Source organism: Numida meleagris, chromosome 3, assembly GCF_002078875.1.
Source record: "Numida meleagris isolate 19003 breed g44 Domestic line chromosome 3, NumMel1.0, whole genome shotgun sequence".
Classification (NCBI taxonomy): Eukaryota; Metazoa; Chordata; class Aves; order Galliformes; family Numididae; genus Numida; species Numida meleagris.
The window spans coordinates 43,367,234-43,385,506 of NC_034411.1; the positions used below are offsets into that span (position 1 = coordinate 43,367,234).

At 41.7% G+C, this 18,273-nt stretch overlaps 1 protein-coding gene across 11 annotated transcripts in view; it reads left to right on the plus strand.

The window, feature by feature from the left end:
• The window catches only part of PDE10A (phosphodiesterase 10A), a 361,041-nt gene that overhangs the window by 143,513 nt on the left and 199,255 nt on the right, over positions 1 to 18,273 (plus strand). The window contains exon 1 of one of the 11 annotated variants that reach the window (XM_021391097.1): positions 4,470 to 4,618. The exons of the other annotated variants lie outside the window; for them this stretch is intronic. The gene's annotated coding sequence lies outside the window, so the exon portion shown is untranslated. Of the gene's footprint in view, positions 1 to 4,469; positions 4,619 to 18,273 lie in introns of those variants that run through there. 11 annotated transcript variants of the gene reach the window in all.

Sequence of the window (18,273 nt, forward strand, 5' to 3'; positions counted from 1 at the left end):
TGCAGTGGAGGGAGGATGTTCGACAGACTATTTGCATCAGAGTTTCAGAACCCACACAATAAAAATGAAAGTGCAGAACACAGGCCAGCTGCCTGCGATAAGATCTTATTGTTGGAAAGGGGAGAAATGTACCGTCTCCACACTAGCTGGGCAGGGAGCAAAAGTACAGCGTGAAACGAGTGGTGAGAGAATGCACGTGGCCCCTCTTCCTCAGGCACTGATGTTTCAGGCGAGCGTGATTGATTTTTGTATGTTACGGTATGGCAGAGCCAACCTGGAAGAGTTACAGCAGATGGTACAACGTGCAGGCAAATTGCACAGAGATGGAAGAGAGCTAAAATCAATCATTTTTAACAAGTAAATACAACTTTGTGAAATTCTCCAGCAGTGGTCAGGCTGTAACTCATGTGAGGGCTTTAGTGCAGCTGTTTGTGGGTGCACTTGGCCTCCAACAGCAAGTAGTGAAGGCTCCATTTTGGCTTGAACAGAGCCCTTGTTTGTTCTGCACGCAGCTCCAGGATTTTATTCCTCGCATCTGTGGTAAATCATCTTATTTACTACCTTCAGTGACCAATTCAGACACCTACAGAAATGGCAGTCTCAAAAAAAGCAGCACAGATGCTGTAGATAATGATCTGGATGGATTTTTTATCGTATATTTAATGTATACATTGATAAGACTCCACTGCTAGATTCAAACTCTCTCACCACATGTTAAACACTTGTTTATTCTACTGAAATGTATGAAAAATAACTTAAAACCACCTCTAAGTTACCTTTAAAATTCCTGCATGCCTTTCTCAAACATAATATAAGCCTGAGGGGCTGAAATATGTTTGCAGTTGTTCTGGTCTGAGTTCCTAGGTGATTGCCACACCAAAATAAATAAGTGCGTGTCATCATTTTAATACTTTGAGTTTAACTAAGAACACCAACAATGTGCCTTTGCCAAAAACATGGGCCTGGTTGCTTACTCTGTGCCTTTCTTCATCTCAGACTGAGGGAGTAACATTTATTAAGATAATTTGTCTGTAGGAATCAATACTTAATGTTGTTTTCTCAAATTCCTTGTGTATCAAGAAGGCTGGTAGATACATGTTCTCCCATTTTCCTCAATCAGTAATAAATTTCTGATACAGGATAATTTCTGATACAAGATACAGTAAATACAGGATGCCTTAAGAGGACAGACACATCCTTTACCCTCTGCCTTTGGTATAAATGTTCATATTGGATTTTTAAAATTGTTTTAATTTAATATAAAATACTAACAACAAAGGCTCCTTTGTTTCCTGTTGATGAGATCTGAGGCCATCAAGGTAATCCAGAATTGCCTAGCATCTTGTGTTGCTGGTCAGTGTTGGTTTAGCTTTGTGCTCTGCAGATGACTTTCTGGGCCTTTTACGCTGCTTTTATGCTCAGCACTCCAAACCGATGCCTGTGTTATTGCCAAGGAGATGTGGAGGTTTTACTGCTGTGCCTCCCGGCCATTCCTCTCCACCCTCCTGCGTGCAGGCGCTAGCATGTAACAGAGCTTCACCTCCAGTGCTTCTCACCTGCTCTGTCCTCCAGGGCTCCATTTTCCTATTACAGATCCACAGTTTTTAAAAGCTCTGGAGGGAGTTTTTAGGATGAAGTGCTCAAGTACCATGATACCAGCTTTCTATTCCCTTTTTTTGTAAAACCTAACACCTCCTCTTCACTGCCTTCTCTGTGCTTGCCTTTGGCCACAAGAAGTGCCTGAGGTAAGGAGACCCAGGCAGAACTGGAGCAGCTAGGAGCTTCATCACAGTGCATTTCTCTGCATTTCTGCGCCCTTCCAGCAAATGGCTGTTAGGTAGGCACAGAAACGGGGTTCTTTTGCATCCTTTACGGTCGTTGCAACAGCTGTTCCAGGATGGTGCATGTTGATCTGTAACAGGACACAAGGCTGCACCCTGGGTTACCACAGACAGGAGTGGCTGTTGTGGACAGCCGCCTCCAAGTATAAACATGCATATTGAGGGATGACTTTGTGTACTCTGGCATGGCTTTATCAGCTGAACTGTTTTGTACCTCTTGTACCAGTGTATGAAGATGTTATCGTAGAATCATAGAATATTCTGAGTTGGAAGGGACCCACAAGGATCATGGAGTCCAACCCTGGTTCCACACAAGACTAACAAAATTCAGTCCCTGTGTCCGAGAGCATTGTCCAAACAGTCTTTGAACTCTGGCATCTTGGGGCCATGACCACTGCCCTGGGGACCTGTTCCATGCCCACCGCCTTCTGGTGCAGAACCTGTCCCTAACCGTCAGCTGCTCCTCCCCTGACGCAGCTCCATGCCGTTCCCTCGGGCCCTGTGAGGAGCTGCAGCCACCATGAGGCCTCCCCTCAGCTCCTCTGCTCTGGACTGAGCAAACCCAGGGATCTCAGCTGCTCCTCACATATCTTGCCTTGGAATCCTTTCACCATTTTTGTAGCCCTCCTCTGGACACTCTCTATAATAGCTTTAGGTCCTTCCTATATTGTGGTACTCAAAACCGCACACAGTGTTCTCTCTTGCATTGCTACCCATTAAATACAAAGGTCCTGTTTTAACAGCTTTTTATTTCTGGGCTTTAGAGACATTGATAGGATTGGCTCTGTGGTTTAGCACCACAAGCGCTGGTGGTCACTGCCTAGAACTGCAGAGTTTGGTGGGTCCACTGGTTTAGAATTATAGCAGGAACTCTGTATGCAGATTGGGCCCTGTTAGCAGCGCTGCTTAAAAGTGGCTTTCCTGTGCTCAGAATTAAATACAAAATACTTTTGTCTGAGTGGTGGTGCTGGTCCTCTGCTCATATTTGGTTTGATTTATTTTGTTGTTAAATTTTGTGATTGAGCTATTACTGATGCATACTCACAAATAAATATGTATGTCTGTGAGAGCCTGCCTGGTTCACTGAATAAATCTACAGGTCTGGTGGCTAGAAGAGAAACGAAGTCAAGGTTCAGATTGCTACCATTTCATAGTAAAAATGTGAGCAAATTACTTAACCTTTCCCTGCCTTTATAATTCCTCCCCTTTAAAATAGGGATTATGGCACCTACTTTTGGAAGGATACATATATTTTTTGAGTATAGGTGTTAGAGGATAAAAAAAGCAGCTCCTTGGATTCCCGTGTTTGTAGAATGTGAAGAAATCTGATCAAGCAGGATCTGATTAATCTTGATAAGACTGTCACTTTTTTTGTCAGCTGTATCAACGTTAGAGGGAAAATGAGCCCTAACTAACTAGCTATTCTGTGAGTCACGGGTGGGAATTATGGCTCACAGATTAGGACATTTGTTCCCCCTGTTTACTAACGGTTGAACTGAAGTAGATATATCCTGTAAAAGAGCACTACTGAAATGGTGTTTCCTGGTGTTTCAGGAAGTGAATCCTTCCATACTCAGCTGTATCTCTAGAAAGTTGACTGGTTTTGTTTTGTTTTTTTTTTAATAGTAGCTGTGTTTAAAAAAAAAAGAGATTTCACACAAGAAGGTGAATCTTTATACAAATGTACGTTTGTGCAGATTTTTATTAGCCATGCAGAGTTCAGTATGGCGCAAAGTGTTTGCTATACTGTAGGATAATCCTAAAGAAAAATAGTACAAATATGCATCATGGATTATAAAATTCTATAAATTCTCAGTAAATTCTGTTCAACTTCTTTTCTGCCTCCTAAAGAGAGACTTTTCTGTAATCCTTTTCTATACATACCTGGATTTATTTTTCATTATAATTTTTATTAAAAGTATTGTGTTTTAAGAACTACTCAACCCATGGGGCTTAAACAAAGAATTAATGTCTGAATTGTCATCATAATGTAATTTTTAGGCTGAAAATCCTTCTGGTATGGGATGCTTGTAGCCTAAAAGCTTTCTGCTATATAAGGAAATGGATTTTATTTAACTTTCTCAGCCATGGTCTATGTGTACAAGAGAGAAGTATTCAAATTCAGACTAAGAATAGAAACTTTCTAACTGCATTTATGAGTTTCTACCATAGCTTTCTAACTAGTAGTTAATGTACAGTCTGTGCTGCTGCTTAACTCTGGTTTCAGAAATGCTAGAAGCCACAGATACGTTTTCTGTGTCATTTCAATGTATCAGGGATCTTTTTATTTTGAAATCCATGCCTGATCATCTATTTTCCGAAGTAGAAGGCAGATTTAGTTGCTGAAAACCAAGCTGACAGGTAACATGCAGTCTTTTTGCATCTTCACCTTAGCACAGTGGGTTGTGCTGGTGTCTGTGCACAGACATACTAAAATCAGCTCTTGAGCTCCTCAGTTCAAGCAGCTAAGATGAGTGGTGGGATTCAGCCTCCTGCCTGGGAAACACTGAGTCAGTGTGTAAAACACTTGAGTGGCCCAGGCCCGAGTACAGAGCCTCTTCTTGCTTGGTAATGAAGCATAACAGGCTACCTCACACTCCTGCTTTGATGTGTTTCTTGTACTTGCAGAGCTTCACATTGATTCCTCTTTCTACATTGAGAGGTCTGATTTTAATTTTTACTGTAAATCTTCCATGAGTCCCTTGGTCTTGGGATTGAAGCGCTCTCAAACCCAGCATCAGGAAGCAGGCACTCAGACACACAAATCCACGATCCAGGTAAACTGAATGGTTGAGTCTGTGTGCAGTTCTCTACAGCAGATATTACTATTACACATAAAGAGGCTTAAAAGTAAAAAATAAAAATAAAAAGCTGCCAACAACTTTTGCTTCTTCTTACCCCCAAAATGTCTGTTTTTGCCTGTCTGTAGACCGCTCTTCAGGGGGATTTGGTGAGAAAGTTGCGTACATACTCAGTAATGAGTAGGAACAAAATGGCCCCCTAGTGTTGTTACTGGCTGTGTGGGCTGTTGGTTGTTTCCTCTGAGAACACTGCTGTGCTGCAGAGGACTGCAGATCATCTCCGGCCTTCTTCAGCTCCTCCCTGGGAGGTTCACAACTGCTACAGGACTGCTTTGGCTGTGGGCAGGCAGGCGGAGGCATCTCATCCAGGCCTGCAAAGCTTCTCCTGTGTTGCTGACATGGGATTGCCCAGAAAGCCCTCATGTCTTTTATTTTCTTATGCTTTTGAACTACTGTAGGAATCTATACATGTATCAGCTGGAAATATCTCCAGAAAAGTCCTTTTCTCTTCGCTTTGTTGAATTTGGCTTATCATGGTGATGTACTGACGCTATAGTTGGATGTTTTCCCGACAGGTACCATGTCTTCCTCCCACATACAAGAAGTGCAAAAGTTCCCCATCAGTTGGGCCAACATGCAGTGGACTCATAGCACCTCAAGTTGCAGGGTGATACCTGTAAATAGAAAAGTTTAAGCAGAGCTGCAGGCAAAGCTTGGCATTGTGGGCAGGTTACGTGTAATAGGCTTGGAAGTGGGTTCCTGCCATTTTGCTCTTGTGTAGCTCAGCTCTACTGCTACAGTATTACTGAAGCTCAGAGACAAGCAATGTGCTCCACAAGTTTAACCTGCTCTGACTCACAGCAAGTACAGGTGGAAGTTTGTTGCGCCAGTGGCTGTTGGAACCATATATGCATGTATATACATACGTACATGTCAGGGAGGTGTAATGCAGCAGTGGCAAATAGTTTAATACCCGGGGTAAAGGACGCTCTGCTACGAAGTTAATTTGCCTTGAAAGAAGTTTAATTCTCGTTTAGTCAATTCACTAGATTTGTTACCAGAGGTGGTAGGAGGTATATTGTTTGTATAGGTATATTTTGCCAGTTGTACTAGCAGAATTGTAGCAGGATGGCTAGAAACATCATTCCTTCCACAGACTCAGTTGTTCCGTTTAATAGTGACTGAGCTTGCTTAATATATCTCAAATGACAAAAGTAAATAAAGAAGTTTCTTTTTACTCCAAGAGTCACAATGGAATATCTCTACCCAGCGCATCTTGCTGTTTTATGGTGGTATAACTTTTCTGATTGGCATAGATAGAAGTAAAGGAATCACCTTGATAAAATGATACCATTGAGAAGAGCAGCATGCAACCATTGGTCTGAAATTGGAGTTGTATCCTCACCTCAGCTACAGGTTCTGCTCCTGCCTTTGAAGGAACCATCATTTAATCCATCTGTGTATTCATTTGCCCTTTTCTAACAGCTAGGAAAATCTCTTTTTTCAAATCTCCCAGGGTGCTGCCAGGTTTGAGTTGTTAAACTTCCAATCTATGAATGGAAGACACTATTAACATTACTATTTGATTGTATTATTATCTTTATGGCTGTAGTGGTTCTTTAGAAAACACAATGATTTCTAATCACTATCCTATAGAAATCACATTTCACAGAGAAAAAGCATATATAGTAGCTTGAAGCAGAGCTGCTATTAAACACCAGGCTCTTGGTAATTTTCTGCTGGCATCCAGTATCTCAGAGGGATCCCCTTCTTTTACTGACTGTGAGTGGGAGCAGTAATGAAGAGTGATTGCGACAGGAACAGGCTCTGAATGGCTCCTACACCATCTCATTTGAAGGACAAGCAGACCCACAGGCAGGAGATTTTGAAATAATAGAGAAGTGGTTCCCTATGGATTTGTGTTTTTGGAGAAGTTCAAGCATGGTCTGCAGCTTGGTGAATTCTCAGATGTCTGATAAGGCTTGCACGTGGGGGACGTGTTTGCTCTCAGTGGAGGCACTAATGGAGTAGTAGCCCCTCTCTGCTGCTTTGTTGTGCAGACCTCCTGAATCATGACTCAGATGGGGAGCCAATAAAGCCAAGGTTTCACCCTGCATGCCACAGTGGAGAAAAAACTCTTTCATTTCAGCATGAGTATAATTTGGATAATTTGGAGAGATCTGTGGCCACTTTAAATTCTCTTCAACTCACATTGGTGTAGTTTCATGGTCTTTTGTGGGGTCCCTTATCATTTATACTAATAGAAAGAAGAGGTGAATCAGACCCCACGTGCTTTGCTGTCTGGGAGGAGACAAAATTAAACACAATGTTAGTGTTGCCTCTTCCTTCCTATCCCCATTTCCCTGTGGTTATCCTGTTAAGCTTTTCTGAGTACCTCCTTCTCTTCAGCTCTGGCTCTCACTTATTTTACAGTCTTTGTGTTACTTCTTTTTAACAGTTCAGATACCATTGTGAAGGACCTATTAGAAACACCTGGGCTTGATAACTGTATCATTTGAACTTATCAGGGCTTCTATTTAATCTCTGTTCACGGTATGCCATGATGAATAATAACAGATAAAATGACATGGCTCTTATTCAGTAGTATCAATCTATTCTTCAATTCTTGTGTCTGTTATGGAATGAAACAAGAACAGCAGGGTTTAGATCTTGTCTCTTCAGATTGCTTAATTTATTTTATAATTGTGTATCTGTTATGTCACTTTGGCAGGTATATCTCTGGGAGAAACTCTGACCCAGTTCTCGTCCACATGGGTAGAATATTGAATATTCTTACTAATGCACTTCCTTTGTCATGGGATTTTCTGTTCTTACAATTCACTTTATTGTCTGTTAAGTTCTTTGTGAACCAAGGTGGTGTTAACTGCTTTGCAGTCAGCAGGTACATGGAGAAATGTGAACAGTGTGATGCAGTTCATTGTAAAGCAGTAGGCAGGTTTCAGAGGTGTTCTGTCTTACGGCCACATTTGTTCCTCAAGTACAAGAGGAAAATGGCCTCGTAAGGCATGTTAGAATAATGAGTTCTATGCACATTAGGAGTTATATAGCTGCTTTTGTTTTTTTTTTAATGCGAGACCCACATTTCAGGTATCCAAGGTTGTCCTCCTGACATTGACAAATCACTAAAGTAATGGCTATTAAACATTTTAGATTTATTGTCATTTTCATTTCTCACGCTGCTCAGCATCTTTTTTGCATTTACTAAATACTATCATTTGCCTTCCTGGACTGAAACAGCTGAACTATATTTCCAGGCATGGCAATGGAGGACAAATAAATGATGGTGAGAGTGGTGCATCTCTGACACTGCCTCACATGTCAGCAAAGAATATGCAAAATCCTGTATCGCTGAACTGGTGGGTGTGTATGTTTGGGGAGGTAGGGAATTGGAGAAAATGGGACAAACCCCCAAATAGATGTTATTTACTTGTAAATCAAAATGTGCTCTGAGGGGGTGGGGTCCATGAGCCCAGTGCTTAGTCATGCTGTGCTCCTTCTGCTTGTCTGCCTCTGTGGTGGTTTGCTTTGGCTTGTTTGTTTTTTTCTCTCTGTTTTTTTTGCTCATGTATCCCCCTCACAGGAACAGCCACTGAAAGCTCATTTTTCCTTCACATGCATAGCATGTGCCCGTGTTCATGAGGTGATATGTGCCTGTGTTGAAGGAAGAGACTGCCTTTGTTTCTCATACCTTCTTCCATAAATTAGGCTGATTGTGGTCGTGGGTTTTTTTTTGTTTGTTTGAATGTTTTTTTTTCTACATATTGGACTGCTGTTAGACTCATCACATTTCAAAACGATTTAATATGGTTCATTGCAGCATTAAGTAATTACTCATCAATTGTGGCAATAAGTAAAACTGATCATAAGTATGCTTAAAGAGAGTATGTTGTTAATGTAGGAGATCTGGAAATTTAGAAATATCATCTTATTCTGCTTTTCTCCCTGTTTTTAATGGATAGCGGTGTAGTTTCCATCCTCATTTGTACCCTCCACTGATCTCTGCTCATTTTTCTGTTAACGTATTCATCACTTCCTAGCTGAACATCTCTCTATAACAGTATGCCTAGATAGTGGTTATTTCCATTGTTTGCTGGTGTCCTCTGTCGATGTTGCCACCTGGTTTTCCTATTGTGTCTAGGTAATAACACCAATGGGTGTTTTGGGCTGTTATGTACGATAAGGTGATCCCTGAAGAATTTGTTTCATGCTCTCCCTTTATACGTGTTATACGGTAGTTGTTGGAAACATTTGAAATAACTTAATCCTTATGGTCTGTTTCATTGCTTTTATGAGGTACAGTCTCTGTTTGGAGAAAAGAAAGATCAAGAAACTAAATTCAAACTAAGTCTCTGAGGTTCAGAAAGCAGCATAAAATGTCACCGATGTTACAACCCACATCTCCCCACACTCCTATTTTGCAAAACAGTGTTAAATGGCTCTTCTGCACTGTCTAATGAATGCCTGCCTCTAACCCCAAACATGGCCTTTTTTGTTTGGTGTCTGTCTTGAACCAGACACTATCCAGATGTGGACTATCACAGTTTCAGCAGGCTGTAAAACAAAAGGAAAGGAAAAGAATTCTGTGGAAGTGGAAAAGTTTTGCTGGTCATATTAAACTCACTGTCAACACTTAACAATATCGAACTGCAGCTCTGGATAAAACTTTTCCTCTGAGTTTGGATGGGCTGTAGAAAAAAACAAAGTGTGAAGAGGTGGTTTTGTCCCCCTGTGACAGCTGTGATCACTGAAACATGGAAAACTGAAGCAACTTGTCCAAAGTTTGTGTTGGGAACAGAGTACTACATGGTTTGACTTCACAAATACTACCACTTCTAAAGGATAGTTTTCCTAGGCAGGGGGTGTTTGCTGTGTTGCTGGTGCATTTGTTGCCATTTTGCTTGCTTTAACTAAGGTTGTAAAAAGCGTAAATTAAGGGTGGGGTGGTTGACCCTGACCATGCCAACACATGTGAGTTTTTTGTCATTGACTTCAGGAGGCTGAAATCTCACTGTTTAGTCCTGTGCACACGTCACTGCCGTTCAAACCAGGCTGAAGATGGTTTATTGTTTGAAGGAACCGTGTGGCCTATCTTGCAGGTTTTATTTTTCACAGCAGTGATCTTAACCAGACCCGCCGTCACAGCACTGACGTTGTGCAGGAGGAAACCTAGTAGTACAGCACTTGGCAATTCTCAAGATAATTTGGCATGTTTGTTTAACACTGCAGTCAGTGTGTTTGTAGAATTAGTGGATTTTTTTTTTCCTATTGAGTTTCTTTGTTTTTATTGTCTTGGTGATGGGTTTGGGGCTGAGTAGGTGGGTTGGCCAGAGTATTTCCTTTGCTGTTTACACCTGTTACATAAATCCTTGGCACTGAGCTATTTTTCTCAGCTGCAGAGACATGTTGGTGTGGAATTCACTTGCAAGGAGTGTAATGGCAGTAATAGGACACTATCCACTCAAAACACTACCCCAAACACCACGGGATGATAAGAACGGGGCTTATGGCCACAGTGGTCACTGCCACTGATCCCTCTGTATTTCTGAGACTGGTGTTGCAAAAGAACGATGTTAAGATATCTGTTCATTTGTTTATCTAAATAAGACTCAAATCTGAGGTTTGGGAGTCTGTGAATCAGGGAGAAATGCACGGGCCCCTTTTCTGCAGGCCCCTAAAGCTTTCTTTTTGTGTCAGTATGTGCCATGTTATGCATCTCCTTGAGTGCAGTTCCTCAGAAGATGGACAGCAGAAATGTTTCTGGACTGAAGTTCTTCAAATCTCTCTCCTGTACCTTGGTATGCAGTAACAAGCATGTTTTTGACTAATTGGATTTTTATATATATATATATGTATTTTACATTAATTACAGGCCTCAGCGTATGTATCCTGTGATGGATGAGAACTATCCTACATGTCCTGCTTTAGGGAGATGCAATGGGATGAGGGGAGGCAGGACATTTGGGACCAACTCCATCAGTGGTACCCCAGTGGCAGCAGTGCCAGTAGTGGCAGCTTTCTTTGCAGTCGTGCTGGGTGTAAAGGAGAGGAGAGATCTGGGGAGAAAGCTTCAATGTCTGTTCTGCTCTCTTGTCAGACTTGTCTGTGCATAAATTGTCATACACAGTTATTGATAAACTTAAAGATCTCTAAACAAGCCCAGAGCCAGAAATCTAGTCATACTGAACATTTGTAGCTCACCGACAACAGTGGTGGACATCAGTTGATAAGACAGAGTGAATAAAGATCCCAGACTTGGCCATGAGGCTGCAGTGTGTTCTGACCTGAGGCTGCCCCTATATCTGCTGCAGCCACTGCTCAGGGATGCTTCAACCAGAACTGCTTTTCACTTGATGGAGAAGTGGAAAAGCTCTGTACCTGAGGTGGGAGATGACATGAGTTTGTTTTGCTATGTGCAATCTATTTAAATAACTTCTGGCTTGGCTATTAGAGAACCTGAAATACTGAGGCTTCTAACAGTTCATTTTGAATGACGAGATCTGGCCCATCCAAAAGATATTTGCTCACACTTGGAAATATTTTGCAATCCCCTTAGCTTAAAAGGGTAGAGGTTTAGTTATCCTCCCCTAAAAGGGCATGCAAGAGTACAGCCAACATCTTGGCCTCAGAGGTCCCTCCCCTGGCAAGGGCTGCTATCGCCAGCGTCCTGACTGCCAGAGCACAGAGGCTGAGCACGCAGTACCTCTGCTCTATGGTTTTGCAAAGGCGCAGAAATCCTCCTTCTCCCTTGCAAGTCAGACACTGCACACACCAAAAGCCATTTCATTCCCGGTACTGTCTAACAGAGGTCGGACCAGGGTCAGTTAAGGTTGCATCTGCAATTTCAATGCTGAAGACTTTTGGAATTGCTTCAGCGATGATGTGATTGATGCTTCTATGACAGGGTGGTGGCAAGGGATTTACACTGTTTATCTGGTGTCTGGAGATGGATTCGGCAGGGCTGGTCTATCCAGATCTGAGGAACATTTCAGAAGTGTAGGTGGAGGCTTTCAGGTCCCACTGTTCAGTTCAGAATGGCTGTTCTGGGTGTACTCTTCCAAAAAGGTTTAGAAATGCCTAACCAGCTCTACCGATGCAGAATAATGCCCAAATCAGGTACAAGTTGATCATTTGTAATCTGACCCTCTGGCCAAAGGTGTGCTTTCTCTGAAGGAAATATTTGTTTGTTGATTTGACTGCATGTGCAGTGGTACAGCCAGAGTTCTTCAAGCTGGGTCTCTTTGGGCTGGCATACCTGCCAGTCAGAGCTCTTGGATGCTGGCCATTAGCTCTGTGTGGAGAGCAGATCAGGAGCCCCACGCATTTCTGTGTTCAACATAGTAAGCTCTGATGTGATAACTTCAGATGGGATTTCATCCCTGCAGCTTCTTGATGTGTTTTATAAATATTTTAAATGCACTTACGATAGGAAAGCGTGGGCTGAAGCATGAGGCGGTGAACAATTGAAAATCTGCACCAGTGCCCTCCTGAGTCACCTACTCCACTGGTCTGACTTTTGGAGACCGGGGCTGACTCCTCCATCGAGAGAGACACTGAAAGAAGGGTAGTCTGCAGATGGCATTGTGCTGCATTTTCAGACAGTCTAGGACATACCTATGTGCTTTGTCATGATCTTTTGGCAATGAAGTTCCATGGACAAGAACGTCACTGAGTGTTGCGCTCTCTGTACTTTGTTTTCCTTTGCTATTATTTCAGCTCACCAAAGTCTTCTTCACTTCCTGCCACAGGCTGTTGTGTTGGTGTCTAGCCATTGTTCAGTGCATATCAGAGCCAGGTGGGATGTTTCCTGAGTAGACTATGGGATTTCTTTGAGAGAAGGCATAATTTATATCCAAGATATAATTGCTCCTTGATATCTAGACTGTTATAGCCACTTTCTTTTTCATCTTTCTTTTTTATGCGCTGCTCTCGTGTATAATTGCCCTTGACTAATTGGCTGTGACAGGCGAGATGAAGTCTAGGAAGACACTATAGTTTTGAAATGAATGCACTTAGCTTGAAATTGGAAATAACGGAATGATCTGGATCTTAGTTATTCTCACACTACAGAGAATTTCATGAGATATTTTTTGTAAATGGAGGCTGGTTGCTCATTTTTCAGTGTATCTTCTGGTCTTTTAAGGATTCAACTGTTGTAGATTTTAAGTAAAGCTAATGCACCTTTTGATTACTTTTACATAAATGGAAGAAACCAGTTGCCCTAAACTGTTTCTTTCAAACCAGAACCAGGGTGGTTTTGCCCAAAAGTCTAAAATATCACGAGATTCAAGTTGCAATAAAATGCGAATGGAAGAGGTGGGAGGATTTAGCCATACCCTAGATAGTGTTTAATTCAAAGCCACAGTGGAATAAAGCAAGCCTTTCCAGGCTTCATGAGGAATTTAATTGGCCCTGTGTGTAGATAACACAAATGTAAATTATATTAAAATCATTTCTTACACTGAAAAAACAAACTCATGGTGTTGTGATATCCTTTAATGCTCTATTTTAATCAAATTTTATGATATTTCATGTGTAAATTAACACTATATAATTATTATCTCACTTGTAAGTAGAAAAAAATACCTTGAATTCAGATAAATTTTAGTGATTTAGTCTTGAAAATATATTATGCAGAAATTGGTTAGGATCACACACAATTTTAGAAGACACTATAATTCCTTCCTTTGCTTTTGTTTTGTTATGTTTTGAAAGGGTAAGCATGTTTGATGAGTTCAGACACCAGAACAAAAGACTTTCTGCTAGTCTTTAGTTAGGAGAAATCACCAGTGTTGCTTTTGATTCTGTTTTTAATAAACACAAATGGTGATGACAGCTTTGTTTGGTTTTCAAGTTGCTTCTCTGTTGCTGGTGCTCTGCTGCCTGGCTGCAGCCTGTGGAGAGTTCCATGCGTTGGAGGGGATGCAGACCCCGTGCCCAGCCCTGCCTGCAGTGCAGCCAGCTCGAGTGCTCCTGCGGCCCTCCAGGAGTGCCTTACATAACCTCGGGCATGCCAGCAATACACTGTGCTGAGCAATGGTCTCTTGCCTGCTTGCTCACTTTTTTAAAATTTTTAAAATTTTTTTTTTCCTTCTCTCTCGGAGGGATTGCATCATCTGCCTGTATTTCACAGCTTGGGCAGCAGGGGAAAGGAATGGAATAAATCAACATGTTGCTTTTATCAAGTAAACCTTTGTGATGTGGCCTGGTCAGAAGAATTTTATATTCTCTTTATCTAAGCCGTCTGCAAAGAATGTCTCATCCCCTTTTTCCTCTCAAGGATTTTTTTTTAAGGCATTCCAAATCACTTTATCAGGACGAGTGATAAGGGAAGAGGCTGTTTTCAACAGTTTGCAAGACTTAGAGCCCATCGTCTCAAAGCTGAGAGTATCTAACAGCTTACATGAAATAATTTGAAAGTCTCTTCAATCTGAAATCGCAGCAGGGCTTGTCCCCATTTCTTCAGCGAGTGCTGTGTACCCTGAACACGGCTGCCGTTTCTGTACTGTAATGTGGACTCCCAGAGAGGGGAGAGAGTCTGCCCCAGTGCTACCCATAGCTGAGGAGGCGGGAGGGGTGTAAGAGGCTATTTGCGGTAGCAAGGGCAACTGTTTGAGAAAAATCTCGGGGCTGTGAGGTCAGGTTTTAGCAGGCAGAAGTATTTTCAGCTCTTCTAATGTCATAAAGCATGGAGCAGTGACTATGTTTTCAGTTTTCACCAAGGATTGCCTCGTCCCACTCGTTTGTTACTGCTGTTTTTCATGTTTTCCAGTATCTCCTTAAAATGTGGTTGGATTTTTTTTTTTTCTTCAAAGGGGAAAAAAGTACAGTAAAAAGGAAAGTTCTTCTTGGCTTTCAAGACTGCCCCAACTGCTCTCAGAGTACGTGCTGTACATTAAATGCAGTTGGATCCTTTTGATCCCTTTCTAGTGAAATCTCTCATTGGCTTTCCAGATGACGAGATCAGGGATAAGGTTTGTTGTTGCTGGGTTTTGTTCCCCCCTTAGGCAGACTGATGCATATTAGCTGAAGATCCTAAATCAAAAAGCAAAAACCTCCTGTCAATGCTTTAAGCTTGAGAATGCATTCTGATATCGGAGGATGAGTAGGTATGGAATTGTTTAATCTCTCAGAGCTGCTTCTGGATCAAACAGTTCCTTCTACAGACCTTACAACGAGGCTGTATTTTAGAGTAAGTTTGCTGTAGTGCTTCTGCCCTCCCCCAAGCCACTGCTGAAGCTGTGTGGGGGCTAAAATGAGGTTCTATGGAAGGCCATATCCATGGCGAAGGTGAATTAAACCACTGCCTGCCAAGAGACAGATACCCACTGTTGCTGCTAAGTGCTGGGTGGCTCTTCTGCTGTGCTCCTGGGCTTTAATGGAAAGAACCTGGCTATGCAAATAGTCAGCATCTTTTTTTTTCTTCATTATAGCCCAGGAGCTCTTAAAGGGCAACGAAAATTGAACTGCCCCTATGACTGAGAAAAAAGGGGATTAGAAGAAGCCTCTGTGGAAATCCCTTTCTTTGAATGGTTCTAGATACTGAAGGATTCAACTCTGAGTCATTCATATTCTTGTCGACGTTTGATAACCCATTGACATCTGCAGGCCGAGGCTTGGAGGTCTCTGTTTTGGTTTTGGTTTTGATTTACTAAGGAAATTGCATTGTGTTGTAATTGGAATCTCATGTTTGAAGTGTTTCTTAAAAACACAGTTCCATGTAGGGTTAATATTTATAATTTGTTTAGAAGGCCTTACATGCGTTATTAAATAAAAGCTTTAAGAGATTAAAGCAAATGGTTTCATGCGGTGAATGTAATTGTAGCTTTTGTGGCTTTATTCATTTTTGCTTTTGTACCTCTCAGCCGGGCTAACAAGAATTAGGTATACTTTTCTTTTCTGGTAAGCAATTTCATGTTCCTTGTTTGGGACACAGATTTTTTGCTTTAGAAGTTGACTTACCATTTTTTGAAGGAGTAATCTTTTTCACTTTCCTCTACCTTGTTGCAAACTGTGTTCCAGGGGCCAATTTAACTTGTCAGTGTTATTTTAGATGTAGGCTTCATTAAATATCTACAAGCAAATTAAAGTTATTCATGTAAGTGAGATGTTTTCTCAAGAATTTGGTTTTCAGCACCAGAAATGCAGGAAAAGATTGCCAGAGGCTGTATTGTATTTGAAGAACGCTGAAGTGCCAGTAAAGTAGAAGATACCTTTACATAAAATAAACATGCTAGCAAAAAAACTTTCAGCAGTATCCTTTGCATTTGGTTCACTTTGCTGAGAAAGGAAGTGTTTACTTGAGAAAGCATCTGGATTTTATTGTTTTCTAATTCATTGTGGACAGCCTGATGGAGTCTGGAACCACTTAGAATGTCACAACCTTTCATTGTCATATGCAATGTGGAAACGAAATAAAGAGAGATCCAAATTGCAGACTGTGTTCCCTGACTCGCTAAGTTTGCTATGCTCTTCCTCCATAAAAGATCCCTCTTGGAACAAATACTAATGTATAGTGACAGTCCCTGAAATGCCTCTTTGTTCCTCTGAATACTCCTCGGTAAGCTTTGGTCAGGTTTCTCTGGACTAGGGAAATGTGACCAAACCTGGATAAAAGAAGAATGAGAAGAATCCAGCGTGCCCAGCGTCCCTGTTCTTGTGAAGGCAAGCGAGAAGAGAGAGCCATCTATGGAGCATCTGAGGCTGTGTTCGCTCTGGTTTTTTCCACCTGGTTCTGGTCATTTCTGCCTGCTCTGAGAGGTGATGCCTCATGAAAGTTAACTCATCTGTATGATTGGCCCAGGTTTGAATTATTTAGATTAAGCTTTACCTTTTTTTAAAATCTGAATATTTGTATTTCCACAAAATGAACCTTCCTGTTTCTAATGACTCGTTTATAAGTAAATGCGATTAATATAGACAAGCTGATCAATCTGGAGTTGGCTGAATCCGATAAAGTCTTCTTTTTTTTAGTTTCCAATGTATAGTTTTAATTTGCCCACGTACTTGAATACGGTGAGCAGACTTTCATTCTCACTCTTCCTCTGCAGCCTATGAGGTTACATCAGAAAATAATTTGGACAAGTGCATCCGTTCTGTCCTTTTGTTTAATAAATATCTGCAGAAGAATTCGGTATTGCCTTTCTCCTCATGTTCCCATTCTTTCCTCTCTCTGTTTGTTTTTCAAATAACACTTCTTTGTATCAGTTTGTTGCTAGAACTGGTTTTCTTGTCTGCGGTTGTACTTTCTGATGGCAAACCTTCTGCAGTATTAATGCACAAAAATCTTTGTTGTGAAACAGCTATGTTGTGTGTTTATGTGTATATAGCAACCCAAATGGCCCTAAGCCACAAAAGCATCAAAATCAAAAGCTGGTGTACATGCAACATTGCTGACATGGGACTAAAGAAAAGGAAGATTCTGGAAAATGAGGCAGTGCATACCTTCCACCCACATGTCCAGCCCATACCATTACTGCAAAGCCCGTGCACTTAATTAGCAGAGAGCAAGTTTGCCCTTCTGTACTCTCTTCCCCAGCTCCTCTTTCCCCACACAGAACAAGGGCAGTGGTGCGTGTTGGCTGCAGTATTCACTTGGGCAGGCAGGGATGGTGTGCGGGAGCAGTGGGTAAATGGACGCCTGCTGTTGGGCAGAACTGATGCTGGGACTCATGGTCTGTGATTTGGTGATGCTTGTGTTCATGCTAATCCTCCTCCCCAAGAGGGCATATTAGTAAGTGCGCATGGTTAGGTGCTCACACCAGTAGTGCTGAAGGCCTGGTGACTGTTCAATGTGCGGCAATTTCCTGGTTGTACTGAAAGGCAGACCAGTGAAGAGGGTTCAGTTGGGCAGAGGTTTCCCACTGGGAGGAGCAGAGGTGAGGTGGGAGCTTGGTCTCCCTGGTTAGCATGGACTACGGAATGAGACCTTGAAGTGACACCATCCTGAGCAGCACAGTGCCATTCCTTCCAACCTGTCTCCTGCTCCGGGTCGTGTTTAGGAGTGGGGATAAAGAAGAGATACAAATAAAAGTGCAAATGGCCATGAATCTTCCTTTATTAGAAGACAATTGGACCAAAAAAAAAACAAAACAAACAAACAAACAAAAAAAAAAAAACAAAAAACCAAACATATTTGAATTATGGCAGAAAACTGCTTGTAAGTACAACTTTCCTTTGAATCCCTTGCTGTATAAAGACTGCTCTGTTGGGATCTATGAGGTTTCTGCCTTTCTGTGAGGTTTTGAGGTTTTTCCTGTATCAGGATGGAAGACACACTCTAGTTTCAGTTTTTACTGAGGGGAGTAGGAACAAGAGAGTGTGAGCAACAAAGTATAATCTTCCAAAGGAAGCTCAGCTAGATACCAAATGGGAAGACGTATGAAAAAATGCAAACAGAATAAAAGGAGTTCCTATATCCAGCAGCCTGGTTATATCTTAACATAAAAGATGTGTGCTAAATCCATGTGTAAAAGGCATATGCATTTTAGCCATGGTATGATGCATGGAAGGTGGATGTGTAAAAGCTCTTTGTGGTGTTATGGCCGCAGGTTCTAATTCAGCGTGGATCTGAAGCAAAAGCACGTGCATGGTCCTTGGGGATTTCATAGCTC